The sequence below is a fragment of the Motacilla alba genome, chromosome 5 (assembly GCF_015832195.1).
Source record: "Motacilla alba alba isolate MOTALB_02 chromosome 5, Motacilla_alba_V1.0_pri, whole genome shotgun sequence".
NCBI classification, from domain to species: domain Eukaryota; kingdom Metazoa; phylum Chordata; class Aves; order Passeriformes; family Motacillidae; genus Motacilla; species Motacilla alba.
The window spans coordinates 20,543,390-20,568,773 of record NC_052020.1 but is presented as its reverse complement, the minus strand read 5'-3'; the positions used below and the strand labels follow the sequence as shown (position 1 = coordinate 20,568,773).

At 35.3% G+C, this 25,384-nt stretch overlaps 1 protein-coding gene across 9 annotated transcripts in view; it reads left to right on the top strand.

Annotated features, from left to right (window-relative positions):
- LRRC4C (leucine rich repeat containing 4C) overlaps nt 1-25,384 on the top strand; it is a 485,253-nt gene that overhangs the window by 252,692 nt on the left and 207,177 nt on the right. The window contains exon 4 of one of the 9 annotated variants that reach the window (XM_038137116.1): nt 1,929-18,811. The exons of the other annotated variants lie outside the window; for them this stretch is intronic. The gene's annotated coding sequence lies outside the window, so the exon portion shown is untranslated. The remainder of the gene's footprint in view (nt 1-1,928; nt 18,812-25,384) is intronic. 9 annotated transcript variants of the gene reach the window in all.

Genomic DNA, 25,384 nt, shown 5'->3' with positions numbered 1-25,384 from the left:
CAGACACAAAGCCAGGAGGAGTGGCCCATACCCCAAAGTGCTGTGCAAACCTTCAGAAATGCCTCGACAGGATGGAGAGATGGGCAGAAAGAGGCATCTGAAATTCAGCAAAGGCAGGTGCAGGTCCTGCTCCTGGGGAGGAACAACCCCCTACACCAGCACAGGCTGGGGGCTGAGCTCCTGGAAAGAGGCTCTGTGGAGAAGGACCTGGGGGTCCTGGTGGAAAACAAGCTGTCCATGGCCAGCAGTGGCCAAGAAGGCCAATGGGATCCTGGGGTGCATTAGAACAGCACTGCCAGCAGGTCGAGGGAAATGATCCTGCCCCTCTACTCAGCCCTGGCACATCAGGAGTGCTGTGTCCAGTTCTGGGCTCCTCAGTACAAGAGAGACATGGAGCTCCTAAACCAAGTTCAGTGAAGGGCAACAAAAGTGATTTAGGGACAGGAGCATCTCTCTTACAAGGAAAGGTTGAAGGAGCTGGGCCTGTTCAGTCTCAAGAAAAGACTGAGAGGGGACCTCATCAATATCTATTAGTATCTGAAGGGAGGGTGTCAGAGAATGGACCCAATATGCCAAGCAATAGGACAAGAGATAGTGGGTAGAAAGTGATGCACAGGAAGTTCCAAGTGAACATGAGGAAGAACATCTTTACTGTGCATGTGACTGAGCACTGGGACAGATTTCCAGAGAGGCTGTGGAATCTTTCTCACTGAAGATGTTCTAGAACTGTCTGTACACAATCCTATGCCATGCACTCTAGGATGACCCTGACTGAGCATGGAGGTTAGACCAGATGACCTACTGTGGTCACTCCCACACATTATATGATTCTGTGGTTATATTAATATCATTCTAGTATTATTAATGCTAGTGAATAGTCATTACCCATTTAAAGTGTCCCTATCTTTATCTTAAGCTATGCTTAGTTTATTTCTCACATTAAGGTTTAGCACCATTGGCTTCAGTCTTGCAGGGAGCTATGATCCTGATCCAATGAAGTCTGTAAGGATGCATTTAATTTAATATGAAGGTATTTAATTTAATACAAATAACCTCCTTATATTAGTTTTTAATTGAAATTTAGATGTGTGTGTCAGGACTTCACTGGATTGAGATAAAAATATGTATTTTTTTGTTTGGCTGAGTTTACCAGGACAAATGTGTCAATCAAATATCAGAGTTATTGCTGTCTGGTAGCATTCTGTGTAAATATAATTCACTATGACCTTTGCCTCAGATTATGGCCATAGTTTTTATATTTGGGACTTGCAGTTCTGGAATTCCTCTGCCACTTTTAGTTGTATTGTTTTGAATAGTTTCTCCTTACCAAGGGGGAAAGTAGCTGATTTCCTTGCAATTTGCTTCAGCTAGATGGGAGATTGTTTGGCTTTTTTTATCAGGTATGCATAAAAGTGTCCATGCACTTTAGCCCCTTGCCCACCCACACACTTTAGTAAAAGAAGTAATCGTTCAGAGCCACTCTGGTTAACCAGAAGATGTGACAAAACACTACCGTGGTGAGACGTGGCTGAAAGCAAATCTGCCAAAAATATAATTAAGGTAAATGGAAACCTATATTAATGAAACTCATTAAAGGCTGATGCAGGAAGAAAACGTGGTTTGAGAATAATTATTTGAAAGCAAAATCATCAATGCTTATTCCATGAAGTAAAAAACAGTTGTGCATTCAATGACAGTTTGAAATTAAAAGAAAGTAAAAGATTGCAAATCAATAACAATAAAAAGTGCACTAAGCTAATGGATCCCTTGTTTCAAATTGAAAGTGACAGTTTTGAATTCTAGAGTAAATCTTTAGTGATGGCCCTTTTCATTACCACACAGCAGCCCTTGCCATTTTAGCTTCCATAGCTGTACTCACTCGGCTATGTGCTGCTTTGATCTATGACTCTATTTGCCATGCCTTTCAGGGATAGGGAAGTGGGAACTCATTACTGAAAAACACCCGAGTGATTTGGAAGATAGATTTTCATGTCGCCAGCTGATCCCTGAGGCTCAACATCCATCCTTTGAACAGAGAGTTAAGTAAAACCTGAGAAGATGTTTTCCATGTTGCTCTTTTGAAAGGGACCTTGCTGACTAACTGATTTAATGGGCATATCTGTTTACAGGCACTTCTGTGTTTTCCAGTACAGTAAATGCTTTTCCTTGTAGAGAAGAAATAGCTTGGTGGTTTTTTTTGCTTCTGTCTCTTGAGTTTAGCTGTGTGATATTCCCATTATACTCTGCACTGCTGATGCTTGACATGTAGGAGTTGAAATAATCAGAACTGATTGGAATAATCAGGATGCAATAGCTCAATATTGTACCATACAAAAAGATTCTGTAGGCAGAGGTGCTTTAGTCTCCGCTGTTTCCCTAATTTCCTTTACACTGCAATGATTATTTTCTTTAAGACATTTGTGATGGTTTTTCCTCTTTAGTACTTCCAAAATATTTTATTTAGAAAAGAAAAATCTGATGTACCTTATGTTTACTGGTATATTAAAGCATGTGCTTCAAGATAGCAGCTGGGTTGTATGAATAATTAGTTTTGTTTCTCAGGATAAATAAAGGATGATTCAACCAAAAATTACACAAGTCTTCTGTTTTAACTTTATTCAAAATATTCTTTTTTTTTTGTTTGTTTTTAACAATAATGTCTATCATTTTTGTAGGGAACACAGGAAGAAAATATGGTTGTGAGAAGACAAAACCAAGTTTGTATTAGAAAAAACATTAGGAGCCTTTGAAATAAATATTTCCATGAACACTTTTTCAAAGTGGCTATAAAATAATAATAACTTGTTCAATTCTACAAACAGAATAAATCTTCTGCTTAATATGTCATAGACAGCTACTCTGCTGTCATGTAAAATATTGGAGGACATTAGACTGGATAATCTAATGATTGGTGGAAACAGTGGGGGTCACTTTGATATTGTCAAAGTAGTTTGCATTCAGATAGTTGGAATTGTTGGGTCATTTAATTATTTCTAAAATATATTATATGCCTCATTCCTTTCTCCTTGGATTTGGGGTCTAGTCCTCTGCCTCTGCAGTTTTGAGTTTTAGATTATTCATGCACCCATTTCCCCAGGAAAAAAAAGGTTAAAATGAACCGAGGCTGAGAGAGTTGAGACTGTTTAGCCTGGAGAACACAAATTTCAGGAGGGAAATGTATTGCCTATTAATACCTTAAAGGAGACTATAAAGAAGACAGAGACATGCTCTTTTCAGCATTACCCAGTAAGAGGACCAGAGGCAAGAGGCACAAACTGGAACACAGGAAGTTTGCTAAGAACACCAGAAAAGCACTGGAATAGGTTGAAGTACTGGAAAAGGATGTCATGGAGTCTCCCTCTTAGGAGATTTTCAGAAGCCATCTGGAGACTGTCCATCTTACACGTTAAGATGTTAGTATAGCTTTGTCATTGTTTGGTGGTGCTGTTGAGTTTCCACCAATGAAAGCAGCAGTATTGCTATTGATTTCAATGACAGAAGTAGGTGCTTAGTTCGGAGTTCTATTTTTTTATTATTGTTTTGAATACAGGATTAAAGAAGAATTAGAACTGGGAACTTCAATTTGAAAGTTGTATTTCTGGTTTAGCTGATGGCTTGCCCTGTGACCTGGGGCAAACAGTTTTAAAAATTTGTGCCTTCATTTTCCAGTTTGTAGAACCCAGACAATAAAATGTATCCACCTTGCAGGGATGTTGTTTCAATTAGTGCTTGTGAAATGCTCTGAGATCCAGAGATAAAAGGCAGGGTAGCAATAGGAACTATTGTTATTTTTATATCATTATAATACATGTTAGCTCTTTTATATCATTATTATACGTGAAATTAATCTTTATCTATCAAGAGACTTATAACTCACTCCTGGCTACCTCTTTTGTGCATTGTCCTTTCCTCTCTTTACTGAAGATATATGTCACATTGGTATATAATTGTAGTGAGTTTTATATCTCTGTGCACTGTTTCATGAGATAATAGATATTTTTTAAAGCTGGTGGAAATAATTTTTGCTTGTTGACTGTACTGATTTTACTTGGGTGATATTAGATATTTTAGCTGTTTTAAAAATATATTGTAATTAATAATTCATTGTTTTTAAGTGGGACTAAAATAAAATGCTGTGTCATATGGCATTATAGCAATTTTTTTAAGTGTACCTGTATGAAAATCATAATGTGCACTTGCTTTAGTATCTGTATTATTGCATATCAAACCTTAGAATAGGTATGATATGTCACCTTGAAGAATGAAACTTATTTACTGCACACAATGTCTAATATATTACTTTTATTGTATCTGAATTGAAGCAGGGTTTGTTACATGACATTTACTTGCAGGCCTGAATCCCTCAAGTATTAATCAAACATATTGCATAATGCCAAAACCGTTTTGAAGAGAAAAAGCTATGCAAAGTAGTATTAACAATAGGTGATGTGGAGTCGACTAATTGATGTTCTTGCCTTATGTATCAGGTCATTTTTAGTGGCAGGTAACTTGGCGAATGATGGTGAAGGGCCTGGAGGGGAAAACATCTGAGGAGGTTGAGATCACTTGGTCTGTTCACCCTGGAGAAAAGGAGACTGAGGGGAGACCTCATTGTGGCCTAAGCTTCCTCACAAAGGACATTGGAGGGGCAGACGTTAAACTGTTCTCTCTAATCACAATAAACTGTGTCATGGGAGGTTTAGGTTGGATATTAGGAAAAGGTTTTTCACCTATAGGGTGTTTGGGCACTGAACAGGCTCCCCAGGAAGCGGCCACAGCACCAAGCCTGACAGAGTTCCAGAAGTGCTTAGACAGTGTTCTCAGGCATTTGGTGTGACTCTTGGGGTGTCCTGTGCAGTGCCAGGGGGTGGACCTGATGATCCTTGTGGATCCCTTTTTATTCGGGTTATTCCATGGATCTCTCCATCATGTGCAAATAATTTTCTATTAATATTATCAACTAATATTAGTTATTTAAATTGAATAATACTAATTTATCATTGATTGTTTAAAATTGTTTCATGCAAATTATATTATTTTTGAACACTGTTATTTAGACAGCATAAATAATAAGCAGATATGTAAAGAATATATTTGATTTTGAAATCTAATACATTTTTAATTGTTTTTCTTTATGTAGTCATCATATGGTGCATAATGGTCAGCCCAAGTTATTACTAGATCATAAAGACAAGTGGATGATGGACAAATGACTGCTGCAGAAACTAACAGGGACTTCAGTTAAGGTGTTGCTGCTCTGAACTGCATTTTTTACCAGTCTCTGTCCTCTTATCTCTTGGGCCATAGGACCGATTTTTCAGTGAACCTCAGAAGCACTTTAGTGTGGTTTGTGTGGTTTTGGGTTAAAACATTCCATATCCTTCCATGCAACAGTTTGCAGTCGCAGTGGAGGAGCATTACATACATGCTACTTCTGTTGTTGGGTGGAAAGCTGTAGCAAGGAGGTTGTTAGAGTGGAAAACAGAAAGTTACACAGTCATAGGGGCTTTTTGCAATTGTTTGACCAAAGACAGATTTCAGCCTCTTGTGATTTAAGTTAAAAAGTGGTTAATACTTAAGTAACATGACATGTTTATGTATCTGTATCTGTGAATACAGGTATCTATAAAACTGTTTGCACTGTGAAGATTGAATCCTGAGGTGAATATTTGCAGACTGAAGTGAATTTTTCTGATCTCGATTAATTATTATGCTATTTCATTTCTAAGAGTATGTTTTTTCATCAAAATCCATGTCATTTTACAAGTGTGTTATACTGCTAATGGTGAGTAATAGGAGATTAATTAAGCATCGCTTCTGCCACAAACAAATACTGTACCATATGTTTTTCTTTTGCATTCTTCTTTTGCATTGGTTTTACACATGGAAATAAAAGAAGCACTAAATAAAAGGAATCTCTAATGGCATTAATGTTGCCACTTTTACTTTGAATGGATGTTTTGCGACCATTTTAACCTCAAGCAAAGAAACTGTTGCCCCACTCAGCCTAACTTAATTGATGTCACAGCTAAACAGAAGTGATTCATCCACAGCAACTCTAATGTTTTCATGGAGTTAAGTACATAATGAGATAAAGAGTACATTCTACTCATGCAGAGTCTTTAATGTGGAAGTTAAAGTGTCTGCTCACAAAATAAGACTTTTAACAACTGACAATTTTGGTCTTGAACGTGCTTCTTTCCTACTTGCACAAACACTGAAACATTTCAATGGTCTGTACTTATATTTTGCAAGACAGACTTCAGAAGACAGTTCTTAGTATCCCTCTAAAAAAAAAAAAAACAAACCCATAAAACAACAGAATGCTCTGAAGTAGAAGAAAGCTTGATAAAGGTCTTTCAGAATATTTGAACTTGACAGAAATATTGTTCTCAGTAGAAGCTTTGCCTTGGATTGAAATGGAGTCAGGGTTCAATCTCTTCAGTCTAAGTACATGATACTTTATCCAAACTGGGAAAGTAAAGTGATGTGTGCATTTTTATTTTATTTTTAATTCAGACATTGAATTTGTGGTTTGAGGTTTTCTTCAGGCATGGAAAACACTCTTTAGAAACTGTATTTATCCATTGACTTTCCTGGTAATGTTTCAAAATCCCTCTCTAGTCATAAATTTGTGTCTTCTTATTAAAATAATTGACCTTCATAAAAATGTGTTAGTTGTTCCTTTCCTTTTTTCCCTCTTTCCTTTTTTTTTCCTTCCTATTGCCAATCATACATCAAACTGGTGACTATCATGTCAAATACAATGTATGAATAGTTTGGCGCAGTTTATGTCCTGCAGATTTTATCAGTGATTGTTTCTAAGTGACTATTTTTAATTAGGACACCAATAGGAATATCATTCATTACTGAGTTGTATCTATCATGTATGTGGCTTGCTTCTTTCTTTCCTTACACCCACCTGCCTATATTAAAAAAAAAGAAGAAAAAAGAATGATTTTTTTAGCAAGGTATTTGATTGATATTAAAGTGAATTATATAAAAGAAAACTTGTCAGGATTAGCAGGTTTCTGAAAATACTTTGCAGCAAGTTGCATTTGCTAAAACAGTACTAATGAAAGTCACAAAGTTCCTTTCATTTGATGATAATGAAATTATGCATTTTAGTTACACATTGTTCATTAAGAAAAAATCACTTTGCTGCTGCTAAGCATTTTTTTTTTTTGATGCACAATCTTTTATTATGTCTTCCCAGGGATATTTTTGTTGAGATGTTATTAAGCAAGAATAGCAGTGCACATAAGAGTTCTCATAAGAGATAATAACCTTTGTGCAGAGTTGGACTGCCAGCTTCCTGAAGCAGTAAGGTATTGAACTCATGCTTAAGTGGGGCTGTATTTGAGCTGTACTTAAAAAGGCTGGAAAAGTTACTCCATTCAAACTGGAAAAAAGATTTGAGAAGTATGAAGGACAGAAAGAAAGGAGAACATAAATGGAAGAGAGGATGCAATGTATGCAAACCTATTTCATAGAAAGGACAGGGGAGGGTTCAAGTGAAAAATGAAGCTTGTACAATCTTTATGTCTGGTAATGTTAGTGAATTACCCTCTGATGGTATAAACAGATGAGTCAGAAACAGGATGATGAAACAGATTTCAAAATAATGAGTAAATTTTTTAGTATAGCAAACTGCTGGTTTATCCTGCTGTTGGAACAGTAATTTATACAGAGAGCTGGTGAATATTAAAATGGTAATCAAAATTATGAATCATATATGCTTAATGAGACATTTGATGTGAGATGCAAGTTTGCATTGAAATGAAATTCCACATTGCAGAGTGAAAGGTGTAGCCCACCATCACAACATTTATGAGAGTATGGATTAATGAAAGAAATGTCACAATTCTGACCGTATGTGGTATGGATTTGCTTATCACAATTGAATTCACTGGTGCCTTGGAAGAAAGACAAGAAAAGCTGTATAGGCTCTTGTTGTCTTAAAGTGTTTCTGTGGCCTGCAGAAAGTACTGCAACTCTCAAGTTAAAAGAATTAAATTAAAATTGATCTAATTAAATTATTATGTTGTTGAGAAAGCATCATGTTGCTTTTGCTCACAAAAACATGGTAATGTTGTTATTCAAAAAATGCATTTGCTCACATTCATGAACAATTTTCTAGTCTTTTTTAGCAGAGTATTTTATCCTGAAAAGGTGCCAGTCTGCCAAAAAGTCAAAATTATTTTTATTTAATTTTCATAATCTAAATTAATGTCAGGAGTAAGACTTTTTGGATGGTGAAATGTAATTTCTATACAGTATTTACCTCCAAAACACTTGAGGAAAAAAACCCAACTAAATCCCTATGGAACATAGGATTTTTCTAATGGAGCATTTTTGTCCAGTATTACATGAGAGAGGCAAGTTAGAGGCTACCTCTTTATTTGACTGATGCAATATTTTTTTTCCCATTAAAGAGAGACTGTCCATTAGAATACAGTCTGGGCTATGCATTATATATTCATAGAGCAACATAACTATTGTTCCTAGAGAAAAATTAGAGGAAATTTATCCTGGCACAAAGGAAGTAGATTTGTTGTTTCCAAATTATTGATAACAAATTATTTCTATAGGCTGAAAAAAGAAACACAGATTTAATGAAAGATTTCTGTAGGGAATTTTTAGATCATCCTGAAGTGTGTTGGTCTGTGAAGGCATTAAGTAGTTTATAATACATATTGTACTTGGAATTTCTATGGCATTACATTATATAATCAGGGATGCTGCAGATTCTTCTGTTGTTATATTTAATAAAATCTGAAGGCTTCAGTACAAAAAACATGCATTCCTTAAATAGCAGATTCATTTAGAAGTGAGTAGTCTTGGTCAATGGTCATTAACATCAGGCAATGGCAATTCATTTGTGCTTGTTTATTTTTCTTTGGTTGTTTTTTTTTTTGTTGTTGTTGTTGTTGTTGTTTGGGGTTTTTTTCTTGTTTGGGTTGTGGTTTAGTTCCAGCTGGCAACTAAGCCAGACACAAGGGGATGTGGGAGAGATTTAGAAGAGCAAAAGAGAATAAACTTTTGGGTTGAGATAAAGACAATTTAATTTTTTATTAAAAATAATTTAATAGGTAAAGCAGAAGCTGTCCTCCAAGCAAAGCAAAACAAGGGATTAATTCACTGTTCCCGTGGGCAGATGTTGAGCCACACCCAAAAAAGGCACTGCCCCATCACATGCGATGGTTACTCGGGAAAACAAACGCTATCACTCCAAAGGTCCCCACACTACCTTCCTCTTTCCCCAGATTTATATGCTGAGCATGACACCAAATGATCTGAAATATCCCTGTGGTCAGTTGGAGTCAGCTGTCCCAGCTGTGTTCCCTCCCAGCTTCTTAGGCATCCCCAGCCTCCTTGCTGGGGAGAAGCAGAAAAGGCTCTGAAACTCTGCAAGTGCCATTTGGCAGTAACAAAAACATCTCTGTATTACCAACCCTCTGCTCAGCGCAAATCCAAAACACATCCCCATACTAGCCACTTGGAAGAAAATTAACTCTGCCTTAGCCAAAACCAGCACAGTTTTCTTTTTCTATGTATTGGCCTTCAATGGTGACCAAGAGCTACATAGATGATTTGTGGGCATTTCCATAATTTGTTAAATTGGTCAAACTCCTGTGAAGATTCCTATGCATTGTTAATTTAGATTACAATTTGAGGTTGGGGAAAGAAACAAAATGTCATTTTTTATAATTAGCTGGAATCTCTGTAAAATACATTTCCATATATTTTGATAGAAATTTTACATGAGTGTTCAAATTCAGGAATCATTGTGTAGTTCTTATGTCTGTTCTATGTATTGTGGAAGTACTAATGTTTCATCACTTGGAGTTATTAGACCATGGTTTTTAATGTTCACTACTCTCTGCCAGCCCCCATCCCCCTATTCTGCTCACAGAAATATTTTCACAACTTAGTTCACAACAGTGTGGATGATTTCGGGAGAGGAAGCTTAGTACAACAGACTTTACTCTCCAGTACTGATATTTGCTATGCAAAGTTCAGAGAATCAGAAAATTAGTGTTAAAAGTGGTTGAGATATTTTTCTGTAGATAGGAAGGGAGCAATTGTATTAAATGTCATATTTTCTGTTTTCGCTTTTGTGAATGTGACAGCTCTGTAAAATGCTGCCAACATTTGTATGGTGCCATAAATGTATCTAACAACTAGCCTTCATCTTCTCTTATAACAAGACATGAATTAAGTATGTTTACAGTTGGCAGCAATCCATTTCAGTGCTGGGATATAGTATTGGAATTATGTGCTTCTCTCCAGCCCTTTCTCTCCTGCCCTTTAAAGAGCATGATGAAATTCACACAGTTTAAAAGGTATTATATGAAAGAAAAATTGTAAGCCTTTGTCTTTTGACAATAGAAGAAAATTACTGACCATTTATATATGTGCTTTGTTCAAATAAGTGATTCATATTTGAGTATTCATAATGTCTTTTGTTAGTTTCAGTGAAAAGGAAGAACAACATGAAAAATATAGAGACTCACACTATAAAAATATTATTAAGTTATATGTTTTAGACTAAAAGTAAACATCCATCGCTGTTCCTCCTTTCCAAATTTTCCTCTAGTAATTCAAGTCAAAAAGAAAATAAACAATATAGTAGTAGAAAAATGCCTTAGATTTTTACATTGTTGTTTTTGTACATTTAGCATGGCACCATTGAGCTTGTATTGGCTCAAATAATGGAAATCAGTTTCATGAGGTATTTATTCTACAACAACTTAATTAATCTGCAAAAATTATGCTACAATTTTCATCAAAAGTAGTGCAGTTACTGTAAAAAAATTGAGATGGAATTATGATGGAATTATGGGTGATTTAAACTTTTGCCATGTGAGGCATGACATGAAGAGCTTGGTATAATTTGTAACAAGAGAACAGGTAAAGGTCCATTGATGACAGTGCCTCATTCTCTGGACCAGTCTGGATGGCTTTTGCTCTATAGAAAGAGAGGACGAGCAGGATATGCTCCATTTAAAGGTAAAAAGCAGTAATTTGTTGTCTGAGACATGAAGGATTAACTGGAATTAGCAATAAGCTTAGGCTGACCACTAACATGCTTCATCATCCTCGATGAGGCAAGTGGGGTGGGTCAGGGTCAGTTGCTGTGGCTGTGTGGAATAGGATGGCCTGTGATGTTCCTGTATTGCCATGTTTGAACTCTATTTTCCCCCTTAGGTATTTATACATTTTATTGCATCAGTGTTTTTTCTCTTAAAACCTGAGATGCCCCATAGTTCTTTTCTTCTCTATTTTACCTCTGCAGTTTTACCTTTCACATCTCACTTGACTATAGGCTATGTAGTTTGTCACAGCTCCTTCCTGTAAAAGAATAGGTTTCTTAAAAGTCTTAGCCAATGTTATGCATGAGTTAAAACTAGTATGGAGTCACAGAAAAATGAACCCCTCCAGAGAGAAATAGAGATCTATTCTTCGATTTCAGGGACTGATCTACAGCTCAAACCTGAAGTGGCCTTGATTCCATTAAGCCAATAGTAGTGTTACTGTGGAACTAATGAGGCCTAAAATTTTCCCTTGAGTCTCTAGGTGCTCATTCCTGAGAATTTTCAGCAATTACTCTGTTTAACAGCATTTTAAATTAATAATAGTGGTTTTATTTGGATGTATATTTGATAAGTAATGCTGCTTGTTCAAAGATGATGTGCCTATCTTTGTTTTTTGTTTGTTTTTTTTTTTATGTACATTCTTTAACTCATTTAACCAATAAAAAGGTGACACATTTCCCAAGAGCTAACCTAATTTTTAGAGGCAGGATTCCACAAATATTTTGGGTTCTTGAAGCGTCAGAGAAAAGTAACATGGGCACAAACTTAGATTATAGTGGAAAAGAGTTTATACACTAATAAACAGAGGTTTGCATTTGGGCTGACCAGGATGAAAGTTCTGTTTTGAATGTTTCCCTTCTTGATTTCCAGAGAACTATAACAAGTGCAGTGACAAGGTTGCCAAATGGATTGATCTTTTCCTTGTCTTTCCTTTTCAACTCTACACATCTCATCCACTGAGTGTTTCCACAATATTTGTTAGCATACTCTTCCCTCAACTTTGAAACAGTACCAGGAACTGAAAGAAATGGCTGAAGAGGAGACATGATTAGGAAATGAACCACTGAATTTGTAGGAGGATACAAAACTCTTCAGTCTCTCATCCAGCCATGACCTGCTTGTCATGGAATGTCAGTGTAATACTCTTCCTTCTAATGTGTTGCTGACTCTAATGTGTCTGCATGGGAAAAAAAAATTAAAAAATGCTTTAAGCTCTGCTTTTGGAATCTATCCAGAAATATTTTTCCCTAAGCTTGTAAGAAACAGCTGCCAGGACTTCACGAGTCCCTAAATGTCCTCCTCATAAACATTGCATTAATAATGTGCTTGGTCAATAATTTCACAGAGGACTGATCCGAGGATATACAGAGAGGAAACCAGGATATGAGGGATAATGCTAGACTTCCTGCCAAAAAGAAAAAAAAAAAAAGTCTTTGTTTCATGCTTCATTGTCAGAGTTAGTTTAACTGATTGGTTGTGAAAGTGGAGTATATGCTATAGGTATCTCCAGTATCACCTGTCTTTCCTCTTAATATATTGAGAAGTCTGTTTGCAAGTCTAGAGCTTTTCCCCTCTGTTGTAAAGTCATGGCTGGGCAAGCCCAGCCCCTGGACTTACACCTCAGCTGCATATTTCTGAGAAGTTTAGAAATTCATATCAACTTTTAAAACTAAATAAAAGTTATAGCAGCATCCATTGTATCTGAAGGTTTTTTTTCATATAAAAATGGTTTACTGAATGCCGGAAGAACAGAGACACAAACAGGATGTGAAAAGACTATAAAGAAAATGCTGTGGACTGAATTGCCTGGCCTAAACTAGATCAAATTTCATGTTTGTTTTGGAACAAAATTAATTGTGTATTAGTTGCTTTTGCAAAAATCTGAGCACCATTGGATAACAAAACTTTAAAGAGAACTATAATCTATTTATTAGTGGCATATGTGATTCAGTAGGTGGTGCTCTTCCCTCTACAGATAATTTATGAATCAAACATTGAGGGTGTGGTAGAACAATGCCTCATACACCTTGACCCCAGATGTCTGTGTTTTTTTAGTTATTCAATAGACCATGTCACAACAATAATGACAGTAAGGATAAATAGCATGTTTCAGATGAAGTTTGGATTTTTCTATGTGTGCGTATCTTTCCTCTTGCTTCTTCCCCTCAGGTGTAAGCATGGACTGGGGCCTGAATATTCTCTTAGTCCTGTACCCCAAAGCAGTTCTGAGCATCTCTGACTCAAGTGACCATGTTGACATGTTTCTATCTCATTTGCCTAGCAGGTTTCTTAATCATAATTAGTCATATCTCTTATATCTTCTTTCTCCTTCACTGAAGGATCAGCTGTTCTGTTGCTAATGAATATTCCTTCCTTGTCCCATTGCCCCTTAGGGCCCCCTTCCGCCACCACCACCACCACCACAAAAACAAAACAAAAAAAAATAGAAGAAGAAGCCAAAAACTCTCATAATTTTCTCAGGTATGGATAACAATCTAACAGAGTCTCATGAGTTTTCATGTACTCACATTTCATCTATACATTCCTTGCAATATTTTGCTAGCAATAGCCCCTCCAGCAGGCTCTTCAGAACCCAAGAAAGCAGGACACTAATGAGGTCTCAGGTCTTTTTATACCATTAATGCATTGAAAGGAATCCCAGATTTAATTCTGGATGCTTGTGAATTCTAATAAATATTCATTCCACCAGTCCTTTCTCAGGCACCTCAACTACTTTTTTACGCTTATGATTCATGTAGTTGGAGAAAAGACCTCAGAAGATGATTGTGGAAAGCTGCTCATGGGAAATGTGTGCATTCCTGTTGGCACTCCTTTGAGTGCTATCACACAGCAGCCAGTCAGCTGCACTTAGCATCTGGAATCTAAAAGGAATGATCTTGCACTTCCAACTTAGAATTTAGAGGTGCCAAACAGGTACCATTGAATTGTTAGGTCTTCTTTGACCTTACTAAGCTACGTATAAACATGTAATATTGACTCAAGTTTTTCTGAGTCAAGGTATAACTTTAAATACAAACACATGGCAGTATTTGGTGAGTTAGTAATGTTCCATTCTCTTGTCTTTTTCACTTCTGCTTCAGGGGCTCAGCCACGAAGAGTGACCAAAGTCTCATGGGCTTCTCTGTCAGTGTAATGCAAACTTGTACACATGAAACCATATTTCTGTAGGCATGTGAACATAAGCTTATACAGACATAATTTTTACAGGAAGATTAAATTTTTTTTATGTGAGGCATATGAGTCTAGCTTAAAGTCTTCTATAAATGATGCACAATGAATTTAGGCTGCTGAAGTGCTTTGACGTTAAATGAATCCTGTTTATGTACAGCAGTCGTCATAAAAATGTCAACTCCTGCCAGAAAATCATTATAGATTCAATTTTTGTTTTGAAGGAACATTCTTCTGGATTGTTGGCATTCATATATCTGTTGACAGTTTTTGATTTTTAATAATTATTGCATGTTTCTTCTTTTTATCATAAGTTCTTCTGTTTTGACTATAGCTAAGGCATTATTGTGTTTCCAATAATTTTTCTTTTGAGACTGAGTGTCTAAAAACATGGTAAAAGGTAAGTAGATCTTTAAGACTGTTCTAAGCTTTTCTTTTGTATGATATGTGATACTAATAATGCCCTACAGTAAAATGATCTAAGAACTTCATTATGATAGTTTCATGATTCAGAAAGAAAACATGACAGCTGTATATTATTTCTAATTGAAATTACCAAGCTTCTTAGCACCATGCAAGTGAGTCTTTGAAACAGAAACTATTCAATTTAGATTATATGGATTATAATTAAATCATTTTACATTTGCAGGAGCAATTGCTATCTTATTAAGGCCTTTTCACAGAACAGTAATGCCATATGTCTTTGCATCTATATAGGTGTATACTTTTGAAATACTTATATCAATCAAAGTTTAATCTTAAAATAGATAAATACAACAGCACTTTCTCTATGGAAATTTTAGTAGTAATGCAATTCCTGCTCTTGAGATAAAGAAAAGATATTTTTCTTCAAATTATTTTTGTCCACATTTTTAAGAGAGTGATACCAGCTCATTTGCTTAAGTGAATGGTGTGTTTGCTTTAGCACAGATGCAGAAATTACTTGACTGAATTTGTTTTGTGATCTTAAGAAACATAGGATTTATTTTTATTTGCAGATGACTGCTAATTTAGGATCCTAGAATCTGAGGTACATCACTTCAGCACATTTTGTCTTTCTGCTTTCCATAGATTCAAGTTGCCCTTAATTTCTTTGAAAGTCAGTTTTAAATGCAGGTGCTTATCAACCCTTCAAAAGAGGCCATAGATGACTCAAAGCTGCAGGCATTGTCATGTAAAGTTAAGAAATCTTTTGCCTTTAACAATAGTCTCTTCCAAGTGGGTGGTGATGAGAACGAGCTAGTAGTACATCTACTGACACTGTTTCTGCACTGCCGATGAGGAGAAAATTTAATTCTCCAGGGCTGTCAATCCAGCATGAAATTCAGATATTTTTAAAATTATTATTTTAACTCTGTGAGTCATTCTGTGATATGTAAGGATATGTGCAATAAATAGATAATAGGTTAGATCTAGCCAAAGTGTTTCAGTGTGACACTGAAGACGCACTTGTTATGCTTTTTTGTCTTGGTGTCATTTTGTAGCAGTATTTCTAGATATGCAAAATCAGTGATTCAAGTTTAGGTAATTAGATTTTAAATTCTGCTCATTATCTTCATATTAAGAAAAAAAATCCCACAAAGAAAATATAGCAAGAGTGTGTGGTTGTCATTTCAGACACAAATTCATGTCTCAGTCTGAGTCAGTTCCACTTATCATATCTGATCTCTCAAAACAAGTCCTGCAACAGAACTGATAACACATAATGCTGTATGAAAACAGAAGTATTCGTGAAGATCTAAAATTCTCCATAATTCTAGTAGCAGTTTGTTTGCTGCACAAACAAGAATTTTGATTATCATTGATTTAGCCTTAATGAATACAGATGTATTTAGTCATGCAGTTATTCAGCATTTAGATATCTAGCCATAATATTTGACTCAGTGATATTGTCAGCATTGATGCTGAGAATTTAAAATGCTAAACACTGATGAGTGTTCTCAGTAGTATGTGGAAAAGTTTGTTATCAGTTGTTTGTTGTTTGTTTTTTTTCTCAGCAGAATATGTTAAAGAGCAATAATGGAGAATAAACTATACTAAATACTTTTCTCTTACTGTTTAGCAGAGTTTCTGTTTCTTGTCATGAGAAAATTGTACCTCACAAAACTTCTTCATGTGCAAATCTTGTAGAAGTTCTCCACGTCTTTAAATGTTAAAGTTGTTTGTCCATCACATATCATACATATGCATACCATGCATACAGCAATGTATGATACCTACAGATGAGTTAAAATCTGAGCATATACAGTCTAACATAGTTAGATTTTAGAGCTGGATTCCTCTACAAATTTAGATGATTATTTTAGAATAAGAATTATGAAATCCATTTACCATACTAATCAGTTTAATATTTATCTTCCTTTACTATGTTGATCATAATTTAATCTTCCTCTTGATATAGCATTTCTATCCTTTTTTTTAAACTTATATACACAATATACCTATAACAACTTGCTAGTAATTACATGTTCAAAACCATATAGAGTTGCCATGCCCTGTCCCACTGCATGGGTCAGGCATCAATATCAAAGAACTAATTCCAAACCGTTCCTATCATATCTCTCAGCTGATTCAGTAGGCAGAGTGAATTTAAAATACAAAATTGGTTTAACTTTCACTTCACTCTGTAGAGAATTCTTGTTAAGGGCAAGCACATGGTCATTTCAAAAATTCTCAGAGCAAGAGGAGAGGACTTCTGATTTAAGATTAAGACAGAAAAGCCCATCAAAAGAATGAGCATATTTCTTTCTGCTAGTGAAGAAGTTTATGAGTTGCCTATCAAAGAAAGGTATCTGATATTGATATTGTGTCATGAATGTGTCCTCCAGAAACTAAGTAGAAGCATGTAATGGGAGTTAATATTTCAACCAGTATTAAGGAAATGAAACAAATTAATGATTTAGCTGTTACACATGTGTTTACAACGTACTCTTTCTTTATGATGGTCTCTATAATCTCTAATTTCCTGAAATCTGGAGTCATTCTGAGAGAAAAATGGATAGGAAACTCACATGGTAAAAAAGCTGTCACCCTTTGATTTCCCTAGTTCTGCTATCTTCAGGAGGAAAAACAAACATGCAATTATATTTTGTCATTGGAATTTCAAGTATCGTATCTATAAGTTGTATTAGTTTTCCCCAAAAAGGGTTATAAATTATAAACAACTAATCTGATCCTGGTTATTTTTATCTTTAACTTCTATACTGGCAAAGAGAGATTTTTCTTATTGCTGTTGGCTTTTAATTGTTAAATAACTGGAGACAGTGGTCTTATAATGCAACAGTTTCCAGGGACTGTTGTTGCAGTATTTGTTGGGGCAGTGAGAAAGCTTTAATTCAACTATCCTTGACACAGCAGGACTTTTTGACACCTCAGATTGTTTCATTCCTTGCCATCCTATCATTCTAGCTCACATTCTTATTTTCCTGTAGTATTCCACAACATGAGAAGTCTTAACACACTTCATCACCTCGTTTTTGCCCATGGCAATCAATATATTCAGAAAGTGAATATACTGTATTTTTGAGTAATCTGCTTCAGACAACTCTTCTCACTGTGGTATTTAACCAAGATCTAGACCCTATACAGGTGAAGAAATCAAGACATAAGGAATAGAGGGGTTTGTCAGTGTTGCTATGCTTTGGTGTTAAATCTCATTAATGTTTAAAAGTGAGTTATTTCTCATTCAGTTTAATATATGTGTTTTTATTTAACCTGGGGTATTTTTCCCCAAACAAAGTTTTTATATTCTCTTCCCAATTATATAAATCAAAGGTTCTTTTTCCTTTGGGTGTTGGATTCAGACAGGAGTAGCTATTTAGTTTTGCAAAATCAATAAGAAGAATCCCTGACATGGAATATAAAATAATTCCATGGGAGGAAGGGAAATAGGACCTTTATTTCTATTTGTATGTTGTCTCTGAGAAGTTACTAATATGGCCTTCACAATTTTATCTGAGGAGAAATATTTAGTGCGATAAATCAATAAATCATTGAATGTTGATACCATGGCTTGCCTATATCTAGTGCTCACCAAGATTTGACTGCAGATCTGAAAAGGTTTCTAACTCCAGTCTGTTTTTTCCCCCTCTGCCTATTTGTTGTTCATGCTAATCTTGGTGTCTTTTTTACTTTGTGTTGGAGTTTCTCCTATAGTTCAGCTGTGCCACTATTTGGAAGCATTTATAAGGAAAAAAGAGGAGAAAAAAGCCTCAATAAACAAATCCTAGCAAGGCTTTGTTACTGTGTTCAACTTTTGTTTGTCGTGTAATCAGTAAAAGAAAATGTCTGGAATATTGCAACACCTACTCAATGTGCGTGCATATCATTGTATCCACCCTTAACAAATCCGTCAGTAATGCCAGGGTGATGAGGAATGATTAATGGTAGGAGCTACTGAAGTAAACAGCCTTACAAGTAGGAATAATTGTAGGACTGAATTTTTGCATGGATTTCTGGCTGGTTTTGAGACCTTCTATATTTTATATATGCTTAAAGTACCACCATTGTTTTTCTTCTGAAAGGTAAGCGTCATAAAGATTTTTGATTTCCAAAGCAAATGCTGTACTTTAAGGGTAATCGTGGGCATCATAATAGAATATGCTAAGTGGCTTATGTCACTGACTGATTTTCAAACTGAAGAAATGTGTATTTTTGGAAATTACTTATGGAGTGAATGTGAAGTATGTGAATATGGTCATGATGATTCCTGTGACAATACAGCTGATCAGAGCCTGAAATCAATTAAAACTGATTTTGTTGTTGTAATACACCTTACTGACACTGAGTCTCTCTTCTACAAGATCACGAGATCATGCATTTCCTTTCTTAAAATCAATTCAGCCTATCTTAAAAAACAAAATTCCCTGAATTTTGTTGACTGTAAATTTGAAAGGACAGTTGTTCCCACTTCTCAGAGTGTAAATCTATTACAGAAAATGCACCATCTTAATGTTCAGAAGTCTTCTTCTGGTTTTATTAAAAAATGCATTAGAGTATGCACATTTGATTTTATGACATTGCCCTTTAGACTAAAAGTTCTCTGTGTCTTTCTAATTTTAACAAGCCAATACATTTATAGACTGTAATTGTATCTTCTCTTAACCTTCATTTTTCTAGAGTGAATGAGGTAAGCATTTTCCAGTTCCTCTTATAAGATTGGATTCTGTTCTTTTGATGATGATCTTGTTATCTTCTACAGCTTGAATTAATATTCCTTGCACATGCATTGTGATCTACTGAAGTCCAGATTAGGTTTTATACAGTTGCATTAAAAGTGGAACAAGACCAGCTGATTCATCATGGTCATGTTTTCTCAGTTGTCCAGTAACTTCTAGTAGCATTAAACTTTTCACCTTAATCCTTCCATATACAGTTTATAAGATTGCACTATTTAATGTAAATCCTTTTTACTTAGTAAGTGAAGGACCTTGGATATACCAGTAAATGTCATCAATTTCTTTCCTCCATTTTCAGGTACTTGAATAAACACAGATAAAACAATCAGACCTTATAAGCATGAATAAACCCCAGGTATTATCTTGTTTAAAATATTTGTCAAGATAGGGATGGATAATGTCCTTTCAGTCAAACTACATTACTTTGTATTACCTTTCACATATATCTGTGTCTTGGATTACTTTTATCTCATCATTTTTTTCTGAAAATTCTCAGATCTTCAGTTCTTGGGAGCATTTCTCTCACTGATTTGAGTAACTTTAATATTTATTCTTCTATAATCAAATAGAATCAAATATTTGTATGTGTACATGTGTGTATATCTATATACACATATATATATGCATATATGTATATATGTTTAAATGTTCGTATGTATATGTATATATGTGCACATATATGTGTGTGTATATGGATATGTCTGTGCGTGCTAGTAAATAGTATAAAAATCTTTGATCTTCCTTCTTTTACTCTTTATTTTCTTGAGACTTTGGCTTTTGCCCATTCAAATCAGAAATTAAAGCAATTATCACAAAAGAAAGTTATGGTTTTCCATGTGAATCTACTTAAATTCCTAGAAAGTCATCTGAATGAAGAGGATAGAATAATCTTATTTCTTGGCATCATATGATAATGCTGGATATTTAGACTGCACAGCCCAGCCACTTCAATGCCAAATATCTCTGACACCTCTGCCTGATTAATGGACTCTATACAAAGAAGCAATGTATAGTTAAATTTTTTATCCCTCCACGAGACTATTTTGCTTTCTACTGCTGTAAACGCATCTCCACACTTGTTTTTTCAATAGTGCAGTGATTAAAACATCATGTCACTGTATTATTGATTGTTTGTTATGGATTTTAAAAAATAATAAAATTGGCTGCTTTTATTATCTTTCAAAGTGGTTATGCTTTAATACAGTTCATAAAATTTCTAATGTCCTACCAAGGTTAACTTTCAGGTTAATTCAAGTTTACTTCAGCAGGAAAATGTAATCTTTGTCTCTTTTTCCATCTAGTCACTGAATGGGTATGTAATACTTTCTTGATTTTCATCTTTGCATCCATCTCAGATAGTGCTTTATTTTTCTTTTGTTTTCCTCCTTATGTGATATATGTATTTAGAAAAGTCATGTGCAACTGGTTTATCAGTGGTTATATAATGCTCATGGGACCTTACAATATTTGCAAGTGTAAATTGGGACTATAAGTCCACTGTAGATTTGCTGACTTCTCCTGAATTTAATTAAGATGTAAAGGGGGGTGAACAATATTAATTAATACAATAAAATGTTTAAACATTTTACAAAGTAGAAATACTTTTCCAATGACTGGAATATTTTCATATTATCCATGGACAGGAGGGCAAAGAAACTGCTGTGATCAGAAGTGTCATATGATCCTTGATCAGTGGCCATCTGGACATGTATGTGACTAATGGGAGATGATCATATAAAGCAAACAGAGATGATGGATTGTTTTTATCATGTCTTTCTTTTTATCTCTCTATCCACTTAGTTGCAGAGGCTGAACTTCTCTGAGATTGTCAACAAAGCGATTATTCCACTCATTGGTCAATGTGTGTTCGTTTTCTGCTGATTGCTGCAGGGATCGATGCAGTGTGTGCTGATCTTTTCTCAGGTTCATTTTTCCAAGGGCAGTTATGTGTAATCCTCATAGCATGGTTTAACTCCAGCCAGGAGCCAAGTACCACGGCGCTGCTCACAGCCTCCCTCACCCTGCACGCTGCAGTGTGGGCAGAGAATCCCAACAGTGACAGTGCTTGTGGGTTGGCATAAAGGCAGTCTAACAGATAAAGCAAAAATCATGCATGCAAGTAAACCATGACAAGGAATCCATTCACCACATTCCCGAGTAAGCACAAAGCTTACTGGGGAAGACAAATGCCGTCACTCTGATCATGTTCACCAGCCAACCCCTTCCTTCCACCCTAATATACTGAGCGTGATGACATATGGTGTGAAATGTTCCTTTGATCACCTGGGGACAGCTGTCCTGTGTCCCCTACCAGCTTCCTGTGTACAGCTCCTCACTGGTGGGGTGGGATAAGGAGCAAAGTCCTTGGCTCTATGTAAGCACTGCTCAGCAGTAACAAAAACATCCCTGTGTCTTCAAAACATCCCAGCACAAATCCAAACCCAATCCCATAGAGGTACTATGAAAAGAAATTATTCTATCCCAGCCAAAACCAGAGCACCTCAGTTCATCTGTTCCATAGGTCATAACTTGTGATTGATAGTTTGCAAGCTGTTGAAATAATGATTCACACATAGGGAAAATTATGGACAAAGGAGTGATAAAAACTTTACTCTCTCCTTTATGAAACTATTGTAGTAGATGCTATGGTTTGTGTGCTATTTTTTTTTTTTATTTTTATTGTTCTTATAGCTTTTTTAAATCTTTTTAATTTTCAAAGAAGGGCATATATGTGTTTTCACACACTTAGAGGGCAGGTTCTATTCATAGACGAATCTAGGCAGAGATGGAAGGAATTGTAAATCATTGGGTACTCTGGGAAAAAGCCAAACTTTTTTCTTCCTTTACTTTAGTATGTAACTACAGGCATACCTTATTGCTAAAATAAATAAATACTATTAAAAAAACCCAATATGGTTCTTTCACCAAAAGTGTTTTCTGTTAATTTATGATGTGAAAAATGTCTTTTAATTGAAATTAATCTCTGGAGGGTAAAATGACCTAAGGCAGTATTTGCAAGAAGTGCCTTTATATAGCATTCTGAACTGCATATAATGAAATAAATCAAATTATACTGAACATAAACAGAACCCCATGGCAACTGTCCTTATAATGCTGCCTGTGAAAGAATTCTAGAGAATATAAAATATATTGGCTCTATCCAGTTAGAAACCTCTGTTTGGATCAAAAGTTTTTGAGAAAATTAAGGTATAGACTGATGTTTGCTTGAGCTATGCTATTTCTAGTACATATCGGTTAATTTTACTAGAAAATATCAAGAACTAAATCTGTAAACCTGCAAAGGACAATAAGAAATATATATTTCTGTAGCAGTTTAAGTTATAGGTTTTCAAGTGTTTTTCTGTTTGCTTGCTTGCTTACTTGTTTCATTTTTCATTTCACTCATATTTAAATAATGATGGCATGGTTTATTTTGACTTTCTCAATGATAAGAACCTGTCTTACATTCATAAATTGTTATTTGTGTATCATCAGCTTGTCTTTAATTCTGAGCACACTGTAAGGAAGGGATAATAAGATACTTTTTATAATATCATCCTACTATGAGGCTCAAATTCTGTTTCCCAAGTATTTGTAAAATACAATACCAATTCCATAAACTCAGCCTAATCTAATTGTAAGATGTTGCTTATTTATACTGCAATTATGTGTATCATATATTTATGAGAATAGGATAGTCCTTTTTTCACCTTAATTAGGTATGGACTAAGGTTTTCAGATGTATGTGAATTCTAGAATTTTACAAATAAATTCTGTGATTTATATTTTTCAATTGCTGATGAATAAGCATGAAGCTTTTTTTTTAAGCAACATAAATATAAATATTTTCTTGTTTTGCAACCTTTACTTTTCTGATTCAATACTTTTCTGTCTTGATAAATTAAATCATTGAAATTTGCCAATCGTGGTGTGAGAAATAGTTGCAGTATACGCAAACATAGATACTAATTATGATATGGTCATTCCCTGTGTCCAGAAGTTTGTTCTCCTCTTTGTGGGAAAGAAATTCTATATTGACTTTCTCACTGAATAGCATCTTTCACAGAGTATATGAAGATGACTTACGTCCAGATATAATTTGTTCTGAAACCCTGTAATGACTCATAGCTTCAGTTCTTTCTGTGTAAGCCCCAGTGTAGACATTCATGTTCCAGAATGTGTCATATCTTGATTTAGTTTAAGCCAGCTAAAAATGACTTAAATCAATATAATGCAGTGTTAAAGTTAGGAATGTTTACACAGAGGCTTAAAATATCAGTAGTATTTATACTGAAATTTCATGCAAACTGTATACATAAGACATTTAAAAGCTTTACAACCAGTAAAAACTTCCACTGCACTGTCCCGTTTCCCAGTCTATCTCAGACCTATTGCACCTCAAGCTGTTCCTGTTACATTTAGGAGTTGAAGGGACACATTTGAACGTGATGTGAGAAGACTTTCCTCTCAGAAAGCCTTTTGTGCCTGGGAGAGGGCACTCTGAATCAGCTGGTGGTGCTCCTTCACGGCTTTTTTGAACTATGCAACTTCCTCTGCAAGGATGAGGGGGAAGCTCTCCTCCTGTTTTCTTTTGGAAAAAAATGCATCCTGGGCTGTGACTGAATTTCCCCATATTAAGTATAGCTATTTTCACTCTGTTTTGAAGCCTATGTAGTCTTCCATACCTGTGTGAGATGGGTCTAAAACTTCTCTATTCTGAGTTGCTCGCCATGTGCTTTGTGTAGTATTTATTCTTCATGGTTGTTACTGACTCCATTCACAGCCAGACACTAGGGAATGTGTTGAAAAAGGTGGTTCATGGCAGTGAAAGTTATTTTCTGTTTTGTTGCTCACACTTTTTGTTTTGTAAGGAATGGAGAAATAGAGAAGTTTTTATAGAGGAGGGAAATGAAATTATCATTGGGAACGGAGAAATACCTGTCAAAAGAAATCAGGCAATTTAAAGCAATGATAGAATAAGAAAATATCTCTGTAAAAAGTGCCAAAAGCATGGCTTATTCCCTATGGAGTAGTAAAAAAGTGGTTTATCAACATGTCTTTAATTAATCCATTTTACATGGGTGGAAACTATCTCTCCAAAAGCTGTATGGTCGTTCATGCATGCAAGGAATTTTTCTGGGTGATACATACATGTTATTCAAGAAAGAAAACAGTAATCCTTTTTTAAAACATTATGGTTGTGTTCTGAATCAACTTACTTCATTGAGTGTCCCAGAAGTCTTTCTCAGAATTGGGGTATCAAATTTCAATCTCACATTCTAATTTATTTTCCCTAGGTGATAAGTAAGAGAAATAGATGTGCACATTATATGTCACATTCAGACTATGTCAACAAGTTGTGTGCTCTATTGTCTTAGTAGGAACAATTGAGTCACTTCCATAAAATCCCAAGTATAAAATCTAACCAAGACTTCTACAATGTGGTATGTTGACTTAATCTATTTGGCAGTCAGATTCTTTTCAGCATGGAACCATCATGAAACAAGAAAATAGCCCTGAATGAGGTACTGAAGATTTACGTCCTTTAGGAAATTCTGGATAGCTAGATGAACCTGCAGAATGGTTTTTTTTGTTGTTGTTGTTGTTGTTTTGGTTTTTTTAATAGAGTTATGCAATGTGAAAGAGAATCCAAATAATTCAGTCTTAGCCATCACTCATCAGGGAACAGTAATACCATGAATTTTTCAAATTTTCACATTTGTAATGTGAAATAATTTGACCTTGCTGTTTCTGTGAGGGACAAGAAGGATAGTGAAAGTAAGGCTTTATTTAAATACAACATGGTAAGAGATGAGAGAATTTGTCCTTTCATGAGCCTGTAATCTTTGCTGTGGAAACAGAGAAATCACATCAGACTGAGAAAGAGTATTTTTAAAAGAGAAAATGTAATGTAGTGAT